Genomic DNA, 13,674 nt, shown 5'->3' on the forward strand with positions numbered 1-13,674 from the left:
CTCCTCTCCTTAACTCCAGTGTAACCAGTTCGGCACATATGTTTAAAAAACTAGAACATTTAGAGACTTTGATGAAAATGAATAAAATAAAACAAGGCCTTCCTTTTATTTACCTTTGATTCCTTGCTTCTCATTTGCTCTGCCACCTGTCAGCATTGTAACTCAGAGTTTCTTAGTATCAAGTATAAAACTGTCAAACAGGATTTAGGGTGGACTCAGATTTTAAAAGCCTCATCTTGGATTCAGTGTTCATTCCCCCTGAAAGCCAAGAGTTGACTAAGAAAGAACAAAATCAGTAAAGAGAAACATTAAAGTCTGCTTCATCTGAGTTTTTGTTTGTTTGTTTTTTTTTTTTTCTTTTTACAATGCATCGATCTTCAAAGTTTGTCCATATGATGATTAAGCTTTTTAAGGATGAAAATTGTTTTTCGTATGGTCTGATTGGTCATTTCCTTAGCATCTTTGCTCATTTAACAAAAGCGATATTAATGCTTTGTACTTAAGAAAATTGTGAAATGGAGAATGACACAGACATACACACATCAATTATATGAGGTCTTACAGCATTTGTAAATATGAGTTTTCTTCCTTAAATTTGAAGGCTAGAGACAACAAAAAGATGAAGAGGGAGTAAACTGAGTGAGGAAAAGGCAACACATTGTGGCCTAAAGATACAACCAGGGTTTGATTTCTATTGGATGAGTTGTGTTCATACTTGACATAGTCTCATACTCCTTTCTGGGATAAAAGAGTAAGTTGACTTTGACAACCATCACCACATTGGCTTCTGAGGATGACGTTTCTGGACAGGGGAATGTGCCTCTCTTTCTTTGCTATTCATGTGTGTACCTCCTGAAACTACATGTTCTGTTGAAGAGGATAGCCTTTAATTCAATGTTTGGTTCAGTGCATACAAATAGTTCAACACACCAGTCAATATTTCTCATACCTTCCTCTGTCTGCTGGTACCTCGGCCCTCCCTTCTCCCAGGTTTTCAGGATTCCTTTGTAAACCTTTGGCTGCCCGAAGTCCAGTGTTTGGATGCTTCATGAAGTCGTTCTCTTTGCTTTGCATGTAATTATCTCCTTCCCTTCCAAGCCCTCCCTTAAAATTTCCCTTTTCTCATGATCAATGAATTGATATATGTTAAGTACTTGCTCTGGATTATCAATTTGGCTCCAATGCTTACAGAACCTATTCTTTTGAGTCGGAGTTTACCTGCATAAACAATCACAAAAAGGCAATTATGGGTCAAATTACACACCCATAGAAGTAATTTTTTATAGAAAAAAGAAGTCAATGTAGGCTAGTGTAGTTAGAGAAAGGTTAATGGAATCCATATGCACCAGTATCTGGAAATAAAGGGTTAATGTTTTATTTCCCTACTGAGTAAGTTATTGGAATAGTTAGAACTTAGTGAAATTAATATTTATGCACTGCAGGGAGGTATTAAGTTGGTGCAAAAGTAATTGTGGTTTTTGCCATTAAAAGTAATGACAAAACTGGCAATTACTTTTCCTCCAAACCTGATATTTTTGGTAATAGCTACATATGTCCTTCAAATCACTTAGCTTCCTAAATGGTGCAGTTTCCTTCTATAAGCTGAATCCTTGCAACCCCCAATCTCTTCCAGTTTATGGGGGCACTATGCAGAAGCTGAGAGCTAACATGCACACTGCGGGGTCTGTGAGGGTCGACTGAAGACGAAGATGATTCTGACGATACCATCCCGACCTGAGTCTTTGGATGCCTTGTGCCTGTAATTTGGGAAGGGGCTATGGGCTAACGCTTTTCAAATGCTTGGAGCTTCTCTGATTTTAATAGTTTTTCAGTGACATGAAGAAACAGACTTCTTTCTGCAAACCATTTTCCAAGAATTAGACCAGATACTTCTGTTCCCTCTGGCAGACCAGTTATCCTGCCTCTCTCTCTCTCTCTCTCTCTCTCTCTGTTTTTTAACCTAAATTTGATTTTTGAAGGATTTAATCTCATTCCCTATCACAACATTATTTTTCATAACAGCAGGAAGAAATTTGATAAACCATTCTAGTTTCTTACATTTGTGAATTTAATTCCCACTTCGTCCAAATGGGCTCCTGTCGAGAGAGGAAACCAGATGTACCCAGTTGTTGGAGTCTTAAATGTCTCTCCAGCTTGTTGAAGCAATTGCATTAAAAAATCTTAATCAATATAGTTGCTGACTTTCTTGCTCCCTCTGTGTTCCTGCTGCAGTTATACTATTTACACTTGAGTTTGTGCCACAGCTGGTTCGAACTCAGTGATTGTCTGCTCCACTCTGCCTGTTTTAAGTTATTATCCCCCTCAAGGTTTCTCTTCCATGCATGGAGCTTGTTGTGATTCCTTTCTTTGATTGAAAAGAGATGGAGTGGTGTAGCAAGAAGAGTGTTGGTGTTGCCCCAGAGATGCCCAGGGTTTGCAGCCTAGTTCTGGCATTTACTTGATGCGTGATCTTGAGTATTTTCACTTTTTTGACACTCATACTTACCTTGAAGAGTTGTTAGGATTAAATAAAATAACCCATGCAGCAGCATCTGCCACAACAACTTGCGTAGAGGAGCATTTACTCTGACTATTTCTTATACTTATCTTCATGAATTTGGCTATAATCAAGAAACAGAAATTTTGTATTCAGAGGAGGGCTATTCTGAACCTAGTGTTGTATTCCATTTGCACCATATACAGGCTGTTATTTATTTTTCATTCTGATTTTTTAGTGTGCCTATAGTTTAATATTAGTAGTTTATATCGGTATAGTACTTGAGGCTTATAATGTGCTCTTGTGTTTTTACGTATCTTCATGTGCTTTTGTATTATGCAGCATACACAACCTGAAATTCATCTTGTTGGTTCATCATTCTCTGTGGGGTATTACATACATGGTCTGCTTATGCTGAGCGCCGTAATTGTAACCGCAGAGTTGGTTAAGAAAGTCAATTATAACAGAAGTGGAGCTCTTCAAACTGGAACTCCATGAAGACAACTGAACACATCTATTGAGCTCCAAGGAAACGTGGTAGTGGCTTAGTCTGAATTGTGCCACTTCTCCTCTTGGAAATTATGCAGAACAGTAAATCAAATTTTACAAATCTACAAATTCCATTTTCAGTGAAATTAGGAGACCCAGAATATTCTTGAACTACAAATTATGTGTACATGCTGCCCCAAACACCTGAGGCCAATGGAAGCTGGCAAGAAGCTGCATGGTAAATGGTGATGGACAATGGAAAGGAGGTGAGGACGCAGCAGCTGTGGCGGGAGTCTCAGAAAACACAGCAGTGTTCACTTCCAGAGCAGAGGGCCCCATCTGGGGTGGTAACTCCCATGAGCAGACATGAAATCAGAGTGACCAACTCTTCCTAGTTGCCTGGAACTTTACTGGTTTTAGCACTGAAAGTCCTCTGTCCTAGGAACCTCCCCAAACCTGGGCAAACTGGGATGCTGCTCACCCTAGAGGAACTGGAACAGAGTGTGCCACCAAAGGGAGGTGGCAAAGGCCTGGGACCACATGGGTGGCAGAGTACAAAAAGTGCAAGTGAAAATAGATCAACAAAAAGTCAGGATACTCCCGTGGAAGGTAAGAGATATGTCCCAGGTGGCAGTGGCTTATAAAGATACTGTGACATCACATGGGAAGAAGCCATTCTGAATCTTTTTAAATTTCTTCTTTCTTTTAAAAAATTTCTAATTTTTAATTCTTATGGGTATATAGTAGGTATATATATTTATGGGGTACATGAAATATTTTGATACAGGCATGCAATGCATAATAATCACATCACGGAGAATGGGGTATTCATCTACTGAAGCAATTACACTTTGTGTTATAAACAATCCAATTATACTCTTTTAGTTATTTTAAAATGTAGTTACTATTGACTACAGTTACCCTGTTGTGCTGTAAAATAGTAGGTCTTATTCATTCTTCTTATTTTTTTGTACCCATTAACCGTATCTGCTTCCCTCTCAATCACCCACTACCCTTACCAGCCTCTGGTAACCGTCCTTCTACTTTCTATGTCCATGAGGTCAACTGTTTTGACTGTTAGAGCCCACAAATAAGTGAGAACACGTGATGTTTGTCTTCCTGTGCCTGGCTTATTTTACTTAACATAATGATCTCCAGTTCCATCCATGTCGTGGCAAATTATAGGATCTCATTCTTTTTTATGGCTAAATAGTACTCCATTGTGTATATGTACCATATTTTCTTTATCCATTCATCTGTTGATGAATACAGGTTGCTTCCAAATCTTGACTATTGTGGACAGTACTGCAACAAACATGGGAGTGCAGATACCTCTTCGATATACTGATTTCCTTTCTTTTGGGTATATATTCAGCAGTGGGATTGCTGGATTATATGGTAGCTCAATTTTTAGTTTTCTGAAGAACCTCTAAAGTGTTCTCCATAGTGGTCTGACTAATTTACATTCCCATCAACAGTGTACAAGTGTTCACTTTTCTCCACATTCCACCAGCATTTGTTATTGCCTATCTTTTGGATATAAGCCATTTTAACTGGGGTGAGATGACATCTCATTGTAGTATTGTTTTGCGTTTCTCTGATGCAATGATGTTGAGTACTTTTTCATATGCCTGTTTGCCATTTGTATGTCTTCTTTTGAGGAATGTGTATTCAAATCTTTTGCCCATTTTTGGATGGGATTATTAGATTTTTTTCCTATAGAGTTGTTTGAGCTCTAAACTGTAGAGCAGTTTGCAAATATTCTCTCCCATCCTGTGGGTTGGCTTTTCACTTTGTTGATAGTTTCCTTTGCTGTGCAGAAGCTTTTTAACTTGATGTAATCCCATTTGTCCATTTTTGCTTTGGTTGCCTGTGCAGCCAAACTAATGTCCTGGAGATTTTCCTCAATTTTTTTTGTTTGTGGTGGTTTCATAGTCTGAGGCCTTTGATTTAAGTCCTTCATCCATTTTGATTTGATTTTTGTTCATGGTGAGAGATGGGGTCTAGTGTTTATTCTTCTGCATATGGATATTCAGCTGTCTCAGCATCATTTCATGAAGAGACTGTTGTCTCCCCAGTATATATGTTCTTGGCACCTTTGTCCAAAATGAGTTCACTTTAGGCATGTGGATTTGTTTCTGGGTTCTCTATTCTGTTCCATTGGTCTATGTGTTTTTATGCCAGTGTATGCTGTTTTGGTGACTATAGCTCTGTAGTATAATTTGAAGTCAGCTAATGTGATTCCTCCAGCTTTGTTCTTTTGAACATTAAAGGCAAAGAGAATGTAGTTGCAGAGAGGCATCATTTTTAAAGTAAACAGTCTGTTGTAACAGAGGAGGATGCCCATTATCTGTGAAGCTTAGAACACTGGATGTCCTCAGTCCTTCCCTTCTGTGCCCTAGTATTCTTTGTCTAGCTGGTTCAGGAAAATCGAACTCATTCAAATATGAGTAAACAAAAAAAGAGCTGGCATACAGAGATCTATTAAGTTGCAGAAAATAATAGAAAAAGTTCCTACAGAAGAACAAAATGCACCAGAAAACTATTGCCGAGATGCAGATAAAGCTTGTAACTTAACGTCCCATGAATTAAAAATAAAAAACTTAATGGAGTAATAAGTTATTATTACTTTTAAATTAAATTAAAATTAATTTTAACTTCTGGGATACATGTGCAGGATATGCAGGTTTGTTACATAGGTAAATGTGTGCCATAATGGTTTTCTGCATCTATCAACCCATCACCTAGATATTAAGGCCCACTTGCATTAACTATTTATCCTGATGTTCTCTCCCTTACCCGCCCCACCAGCAGGCCCCAGCGTGTGTTGTTCCTCTCCATGTGTCCATGTGTTCTCATCGTTCAGCTCCCACTTATAAGTGAGAACATGCAGTGTTTGGTTTTCTGTCCCTGTGTTAGTTTGCTGAGGATAATGGCTTTCAGCTCCATCCATGTCCCTGCAAAGAACATGATCTCATTCCTTTTTATGGCTGTATAGTATCCCATGGTATATATGTACCACATTTTCTTTATTCAGTCTATCATTGATGAGCATTTGGGTTGATTACATGTCTTTGCTATTGTGACTAGTGTGGCAGTGAACATATGTGTGCATGTATCTTTATAATAAAATGATTTATATTCCTTTGGACATATACCTAGTAATGGGATTGCTGGGTCAAATAGTATTTCTGGTTCTAGGTCTTTGAGGAATTGCCACACAATAGCAGTTATTTTAATGAAAGTATACAAAGCAGAAATATGAGGACTCAGGACTGGACAACAGAAAATAAGCAACAAATTAAAGGAGAAGGTGAAATGGGATTTGGTAGAAATCATGAAAGAAATAAAAGAACAAATCAAAATTATTTCAGAAGTAAAGACTAATAAATTAGATTCAGCACAAGGAAGAGTAGACACCATAGAAAGTACAGTGAGGGACAAAGGAGATAGACATGACAACAGCAAATGAAATGAACAAGAAATACAGAGATAAGATTAGAGACAAAATTATAGGAATAAAGCACAAGCAAAGGAGATCAAATACATTCACATAAAGTCTACCAAGAGAAAACCAAAACAAAAAAACAGAACAAATATTTAAAAATACAATACAATTCAAGAAAACTTTTCAAATATAAAATAAGGCAAGTATCTACATATTTAAAGGGCTTACAGTGGACCAGAAAAAAATGCTCTAGAGAAGTCAAGACAAATCATAAAATGATTAGAATAAAGAATGAATATTTTGAATGAGGCTGTAAAAATATCAAGTCACTCACGATGGGATGAAGTTGGACAGGAGTCAGACTTCTTTAAAGATATGAATCTACCCTTAGAAGATTTTTTTTTTTTTTAAAGAATGAGCCAAAGATTTTATATGTGGTTAAAATATCTTTTACATCTGAAAGATTCTAGAAAAACAGATTGCAATGTGCAAGAACACAGGAGACATTATTCATGTCAACCCATTTTGAGGAAATGATTAGAGGATGAACTCCCGCCAACCAAGCAATGGCTGGGGAAATGTCGGTGAAACTGGCAGTAAGCATTAAGGCAGTAGATTTAAGTCCCAAAGCAAAGAAAGGGAAAACCCAAGGGGCAAAGTCTGAAAGCAGTGAAGGGAGTAAGCCCCAGAATATATCTGAAAGGGCTGAACTTTGATTGGCGATGACATGCCTCCTTCTTTGGACAAAGGAAGTAGGAAAAGCTGATTAGATGAAGGAAGACAGTTTCTATTTTCTCTGTGATGTTAAGGTTAAGTCTGTTCACCAAAATAAGGGGCTAGGACTGGGGTAAGGGTCAACAATGTAAAGAAAAGAATGTATGGAAGAGAGTGAGAGATCAAGCTTCCAGAGAATTATAGTAGAAATATGTATAAGTAGACTTTGTTGCTTAAAGAAAATCTGCAATGAATCTCTTAGTTACAGCATACTATTTATTATGAGGTATTTGAATTTATTTATTCCGTAAATTGGATGTTGAATAGTGTGCAGAAGTTTAAAGTAGAATTGTGTATTATTTTGCATCCGTAGATATATTTCTTTCCATTTTTAAGTGCAAATCCATTCACTTAGTTTCATTTTTCTACTGTATTATGATGCACTGAGGATAAAGGATATCTTTTTATGGCACCCAACTCAGTACTGTGGCCACTTCATGTGTTCATTCAGTAAATATTTGTTATATTAATAAATGAAACACACCTATAATATTTCATTCTGCTTAATATTTATTTTCTAACACTCGTCCTTAAAGATCCACATGAAATGAGTCTTACTTTTGATGATAATTAATTTTCAGGCTCTGAGAAATTAATATATAAACTTGAAAGTCCTGGTGAAGGTTAGAATAAAAATTGCAGTGAAATTATAAATGCTAAGTTGCGTAGACTTCTCACTTGATTTGCTTGATAGATTAAGGTATATATGTGTCTCAATACCCCTCATCCAGAAAGTCTGGGGTGTTTTTTTTTTTGACAGAGTCTCACACTGTTGCCTAGGCTGGAGCACAGAGGTGCAATCTCAGCTTACTGCAACCTCTGCCTCCCGGGTTCAAGTGATTCTCATGCCTCAGCCTCCCGAGTATCCGGGACTACAGGCGCACACCACAATGCTCGGCTAATTTTTGTATTTTTAGTAAAGAGGGGGTTTCGCCATGTTGGCCAGGCTGGACTCGAACTCCTGACCTTGAGTGATCCACCCACCTCAGCCTCTCAAAGTGCTGGGATTACAGGCATGAGCCACCACGCTTGGCCTGAATTTTTAAATAAAACGAAAAGTCAAGTATGGACTTTATATACAAAAAGTATGTGAAGCACTGTGTTCATGTAAGAACTGTTTCAGATGAGCCAGCCCGGGAGGGATTCAGTAGCAGCTACGAATTAAAAAAGGCCATTTGCCTGGTAATTTCAGGATTGTTAAACAATCAAGCACCACACAATCGTAGGACTATACTCTCCAAGGGTGAGAATAAGAATTATTTTCTCGGGGACCTTTAGATGAACTATGATTGAATTGTTTGCTTACTGGTGTGGCCAAAGCATTTCCAAGTCTTCCTTTCCAGTTTCCCACGGACCTGAAGAAGATTTTCCAAAGATATTCTCTCAATCCAACTGCAATCAAACCAACGCATGCTAGACGCTATTTTTCTTACAAAATTTGTAGTATACATTTTATTTTGTTGTTAATTTACTTTGAAAATGTCATTATTCAATAAAGCACACTATTCACAATTTTGTGTGAAAGAGAAAACATTGGAGGATTAAGCATCATCAAAGATAATTTATGGCTACCAAATTATTACTTACATAAGTAAAAGGAAGGCTGAGATGGCGAAAAGTAAGCAATACAGGGAAGAACTGAAGAAAGTGTGGATATGCATTGTGTAATTTATGTCTTTAGTGAGGAAAATTTCAGAATGATAATTCAGAACATCTGTAACAATAGCTATGGTTTGGTATGGGAGGATTCCAAAGCTCAAGAGAAAAGGATGGTCTGATTCAACATGAGACGGCCCTTTCACCTTGACATCTTGTTATCTGACTCTTTAAGAAGAGCCCCAGATCTACTATCCACAGCTTTAATCACTGCATGTTTTGGGGAACAAGACTGTGCTGTAGTTGAAAGAGAACAGATTTTGGAACCAAGAAGAACTGGGTCCCAGTCTTCTCTGCAGTGTATACTAACCATGAGCCCAGAATTTGACAATACTTTCTCTACAGAAGTGTTATTTAATATTACCAATAATGTGAGCAAAGCACTTAGCAGAGTACTGGGCACATAGGAAGTCTGGGATGAATGGTAACTATTATTACTCTTACATGGAGAGAAATTGTATTAGGGTTAAAAAAAAAGCTCAGAGTAACTAAACATCCACAAATCTCAAACAGCCATCTGTTTTGAGCAACATTCATATTATGAAACTCCAACTCACTGAAATGATTTAGACGCCCTCTTAAAACTCACCATAATGAGATTTGGCCTGCACCAGAGAAAAGTCATTAATGACCTAATTGTCAAATCTGATGGCCTGTTTTCAGTCATCTTTTTATTTATCTCCTCTGTGGCATATGATGCTATTGACTATTCTTAATTCATTCATTTGGATTCCTTAACAATGGTCTCTCCTGGTTTTTCTCTGATTTCAGGCTCCTTTCCTGGAGCTAAGATTTCACAGAGGACTTTTCTCCACTTCCTGATCTCATTTTCTGTGAAGACTTTACTTAAGTTTGCTGGGCAGAGTCAACACAGTTCAACAAACTTTTATTCAGTAGCTGCTACATCCTTGCCTTTCTTTTAGGTATTGGAGTAACAATGACAAATGAGACCGGAGTGATGGAGACTTCCTATGCTCAGTCATATTGAATTCTTCTCTCCTTCCTGAACACACTGGAAGGTTGTGCCTCTCAGCCTCTTGCAGGAGATGAGGCCATGCAGCTAGTTCTAGCATGAAATGTGAATGCAATGATATGAATGCAAATCCTGGGCAGAGACATTAAGAGCTACGGTGCTGCTTTCTCACCCTCTCACCCATGGCACCATGACTGCAGAAATGATGTGTTGAGCTAACAGTGTCACAGTGTAGAGGGAGCCTGGACCTAGGATTGCCAGATGGAGGGAATTCCTACCAACTTGCATCCAATTTTGCATGATTGAAAAATAACTTGCACTAAGCTGCTGAAATTCAGTTTGTTACCACACTCTATTCTACCCTATCTGCTCGTAAACTGCTCAAATACAACGTACTTGGAGGAAATGTGTATATGTGTATAAGCCGATGCTACCAAGAAAATGTGCTATAGGCTATCACGGAGTGATCACAAGATATTTCTGGAACATTGAGAAGGTGCAGTGAGCTTGTTTGAGGGAGAGTGTTTAGGGAAGGTGTGACTTCTTGGTTCTAACTCACCTCTTTCTTCCCATTTTCCCATCCCTGAACCCAACTTAGAGCAGATGTCAGGGGAGGGAGGGCCATTCTGGGTAGCAGTTTGCCTAGATTATTGTGAGCCAGAAACCTAAGCCTGAGCATCCATTTTTTCTCAGTGCAGGTTCCTGATACCTGAGGCTTTCTTACAGGTGTGATGACTGAAAAAACTGGATGAGATAGTGAGGATATGGAGCTTCATGACTTTTTACTTAGCACTGCCCAGTCCAAAGTCAGCCAGAGAAACAACATCGAGCTGAATCTGAAAACTCTCTTGAATACACAGTCTTTATGGATGGCTTATTCTTTTAATTTGTTTCTGCATTCTTCATCTGTGTTCCTAATTCCTCACAAATTTCCCTCCAGATCTTCCCCTATAGTAGAGCTAATTGGAAAATGTGTGACTTATAGCTATCCTGTATTCATTTACACAGATTTTTTCTTGTTATAATGCCATCACTATAAGGTTTGGATCTGACAGCCAGGGAAAATCTTAGTTTAAACCCTAACCTAATTTATACCTCATTCTATAGTAATGATTTTTTTGTTTGTTCTCATTATCTTTTTCTCTCCTCAAGGTGTGTCCTTTTCTTTTCTTTTCTTTTTTTCTTTTCTTTCTTCTTTTTCTTTGTCTCACTCTGTCACCCAGGCTGGAGTGCAGTGACACGATCTCAGCTCACCACAACCTCTGCCTCCCAGGCTCAAGCGATTCTCCTGCTGCAGCCTCCCAGGTAGCTGGGATTAAAGGTGTGTGCCACTACTGCCCAGCTAATTTTTGTGTTTTTAGTAGAGACGGTGTTTCACCATATTGGCCAGGCTGGTCTTGAACTCCTGACCTCAAATGATCCACCCACCTCAGCCTCCCAAAGTGCTGGGATTATAGGCGTGAGCCACTGTGCCTGGCCTGTTCTCTAGTTTCTACTGAATTTATTAGTGAAATTCTTCAGTGTCTTCCCCACTTCCTAAAGCTACAAGTTATATGGGTGAGGGGACACCTGAGATGAATTTGGAAGACCCAGCATTATTTAGCCAGGTGAACAAGGGTTAAAATACCAATTCAGACAGAGTGTGGGCATGAAATACTATGGAGGTATTAACCCTTTTTTCCATTTAGAAAAAAAAGAAGTGTATTTCATTGCCAGCTCTCATTTAATTTTGCATAAACACGCTCTTTGAGGCTGAAGCAAATCTGACTGATTTTCAATGTAAAAATAAAATATAAAAACTGTTCTTGGAGTTATTTCTAAACAGAACACACAGAATTGTCTGAATCATCGGGATCATCTATTTCGGAAAAATCAGATTCATCAAATGAATATTCGGCCGACAACCATTTGAGAACAATGTTAATATCACATGTAGGAATGTTACGTTTTCTAGGAGTTGACATTTTCAGCGATTGAGAATTACTGTATTTTGTAATGGAAATACTACTACTAAAACCAGAATGCTGTAAACAGAATGATGTCTTTTGTTGCCAAAGTCAATATACTAGAGCGAAGTGAAAATAAATAAAGGTGAGATAGCTCATGGCAAAGTTATCTCAGAGTAAATGCTGCAGCCGCCATGCCACTAGTGACTCTGGGAACATGGGAAGAGTAAGGGAGATACAGCTGACTTGATATGGAGAGAGTGTATATTAGGACCGGAGGTATCTTAAGGGCTCACTCCTGAGTGCTGAGGCTGGTTTCCTTGGCTGTTGGTTGAGTCACAACCTGGAATTGAATTGTAAGGGTGTCTAATAATTCGTGTAGGATGTTCATTCCCAAAGCAAACAAAAAGTCCAAGAACTGGGGATTAAGCTAAGTCAAAGTCGATTAGAAGAAAGTCTAGGTTTAACAGAAAGATAGACTCTAGATACCAGACTCAGAAGGCCTGAATTGGGATCAGGTTGGAGTCATAGAGCCAGGGGAAGAGGAAATTGGAGCAGAGTCAGATATGGATCAGGCAACAGGGCTGGGGTTCATCCAGAGGGAGAGCTCTAAAACCCAGCGGGTATTTGTGGCTTGTCTTTATGAACTGGTGCATTCAAAAAAGGACGGTGGTGGCTGGGTGTGGTGGTTCGCACCTGTAATCCCATCACTTTGGGAGGCCAAGGTGGGTGGATCATCTGAAGTCAGGAGTTCGAGACCAGGCTGGCCAACATGGTGAAACCGTGTCTCTCCTAAAAATATAAAAATTAGCCGGGCATGGTGGCACTCACCTGTAATCCCAGCTACTCGGGAGGCTGAGGCACAAGAATTGCTTGAACCCAGGAGGTGGAGGTTGCAGTGAGTCCAGATCACACCACTGCACTCTAGCCTGGGCGACAGAGTGAGACTCTGTCTCACCAAAAAAAAAAAAAAAGAAAGAAAAAAGGACCATGGTGGGATTAGGTTGTGTTACTGGCCTAGGGCAGGGATATAGGAGATAAGACTGGTAAGAGAGCTAAAGATCACACCATGGAGAAGTTTTGGCTAAGGGACTTACAACTTATTTTACAGGCCATGCATATAGAGTAAGTAAAGGATCTTAAACAGGAATGAGGAACGGTCTGATTTACATGGATGGTAACCTTCAAGCGAGAGTAGGGAGACTGGACTGGAGGAGAATGAGACAGGAGGCAGGACAATCCACTGGAGAAGAGGCCATTGCAGTTGCACAGGTGAGAGAAGAGGGAGCCAGCCCAGGGCAGGTGGTGGGAGAATGAGCATTGAACATTTACTGGAGGGGGAGGGAATTGAGACAGTAGATTCAAAGGCATCTTTGTCTCGTTGTGTGTATGGTGTGAAGGGAAAGCCGACTAGTAGATTTCTAGGTGGTTGGTGTTATCAGTAGCAGAGACAGAGAAGTCCAAGGGGGAGAAGTTTTCCTGAGGAAGATGTTGTTTAGCTTTGGACATGATACTTTTGTGGCTCCCACAGGATAGTGAGGTGCAGAGATTGGCAGATCACTGAACTACAAGTCAAAAATGACAATAGAGGAGAACACAGACATACGATTTGATGATGCTGTCAGAGAAGAGATGCTCTAATCCAGAGAGAACATAGTAAAAAGCAAGGTAAAGATGAATCCCAAAGAGGAGAGTGTTTAGTGTTATTAACCCTGATTTTAGGTTAAAGATATGAGAGAAAACATCTGGAAAGAAGGAGAGGCGATGGCACCAAGGGCCAGAATGGACGAATTGGTCTTGAATGGGAGAGGAAGCACCTTCATCTACTTGGTCTACATAGGCACAGATGGCAACAGAAACAGGTATAGACTTTTTAATAGGTGCTGGGTCA

The 13,674-nt window shown here is 39.2% G+C and overlaps 1 long non-coding RNA gene across 9 annotated transcripts in view; it reads left to right on the plus strand.

The window, feature by feature from the left end:
- LOC119626796 (uncharacterized) overlaps positions 1-13,674 on the plus strand; it is a 201,514-nt gene that overhangs the window by 24,932 nt on the left and 162,908 nt on the right. For 3 of the 9 annotated variants that reach the window (XR_012089054.1, XR_012089053.1, XR_005242957.2), the window contains exon 2: positions 2,840-3,595. The exons of the other annotated variants lie outside the window; for them this stretch is intronic. This is a non-coding gene — a long non-coding RNA (uncharacterized lncRNA). The remainder of the gene's footprint in view (positions 1-2,839; positions 3,596-13,674) is intronic. 9 annotated transcript variants of the gene reach the window in all.

The sequence above is a fragment of the Chlorocebus sabaeus genome, chromosome 17 (assembly GCF_047675955.1).
Source record: "Chlorocebus sabaeus isolate Y175 chromosome 17, mChlSab1.0.hap1, whole genome shotgun sequence".
NCBI lineage: Eukaryota > Metazoa > Chordata > Mammalia > Primates > Cercopithecidae > Chlorocebus > Chlorocebus sabaeus.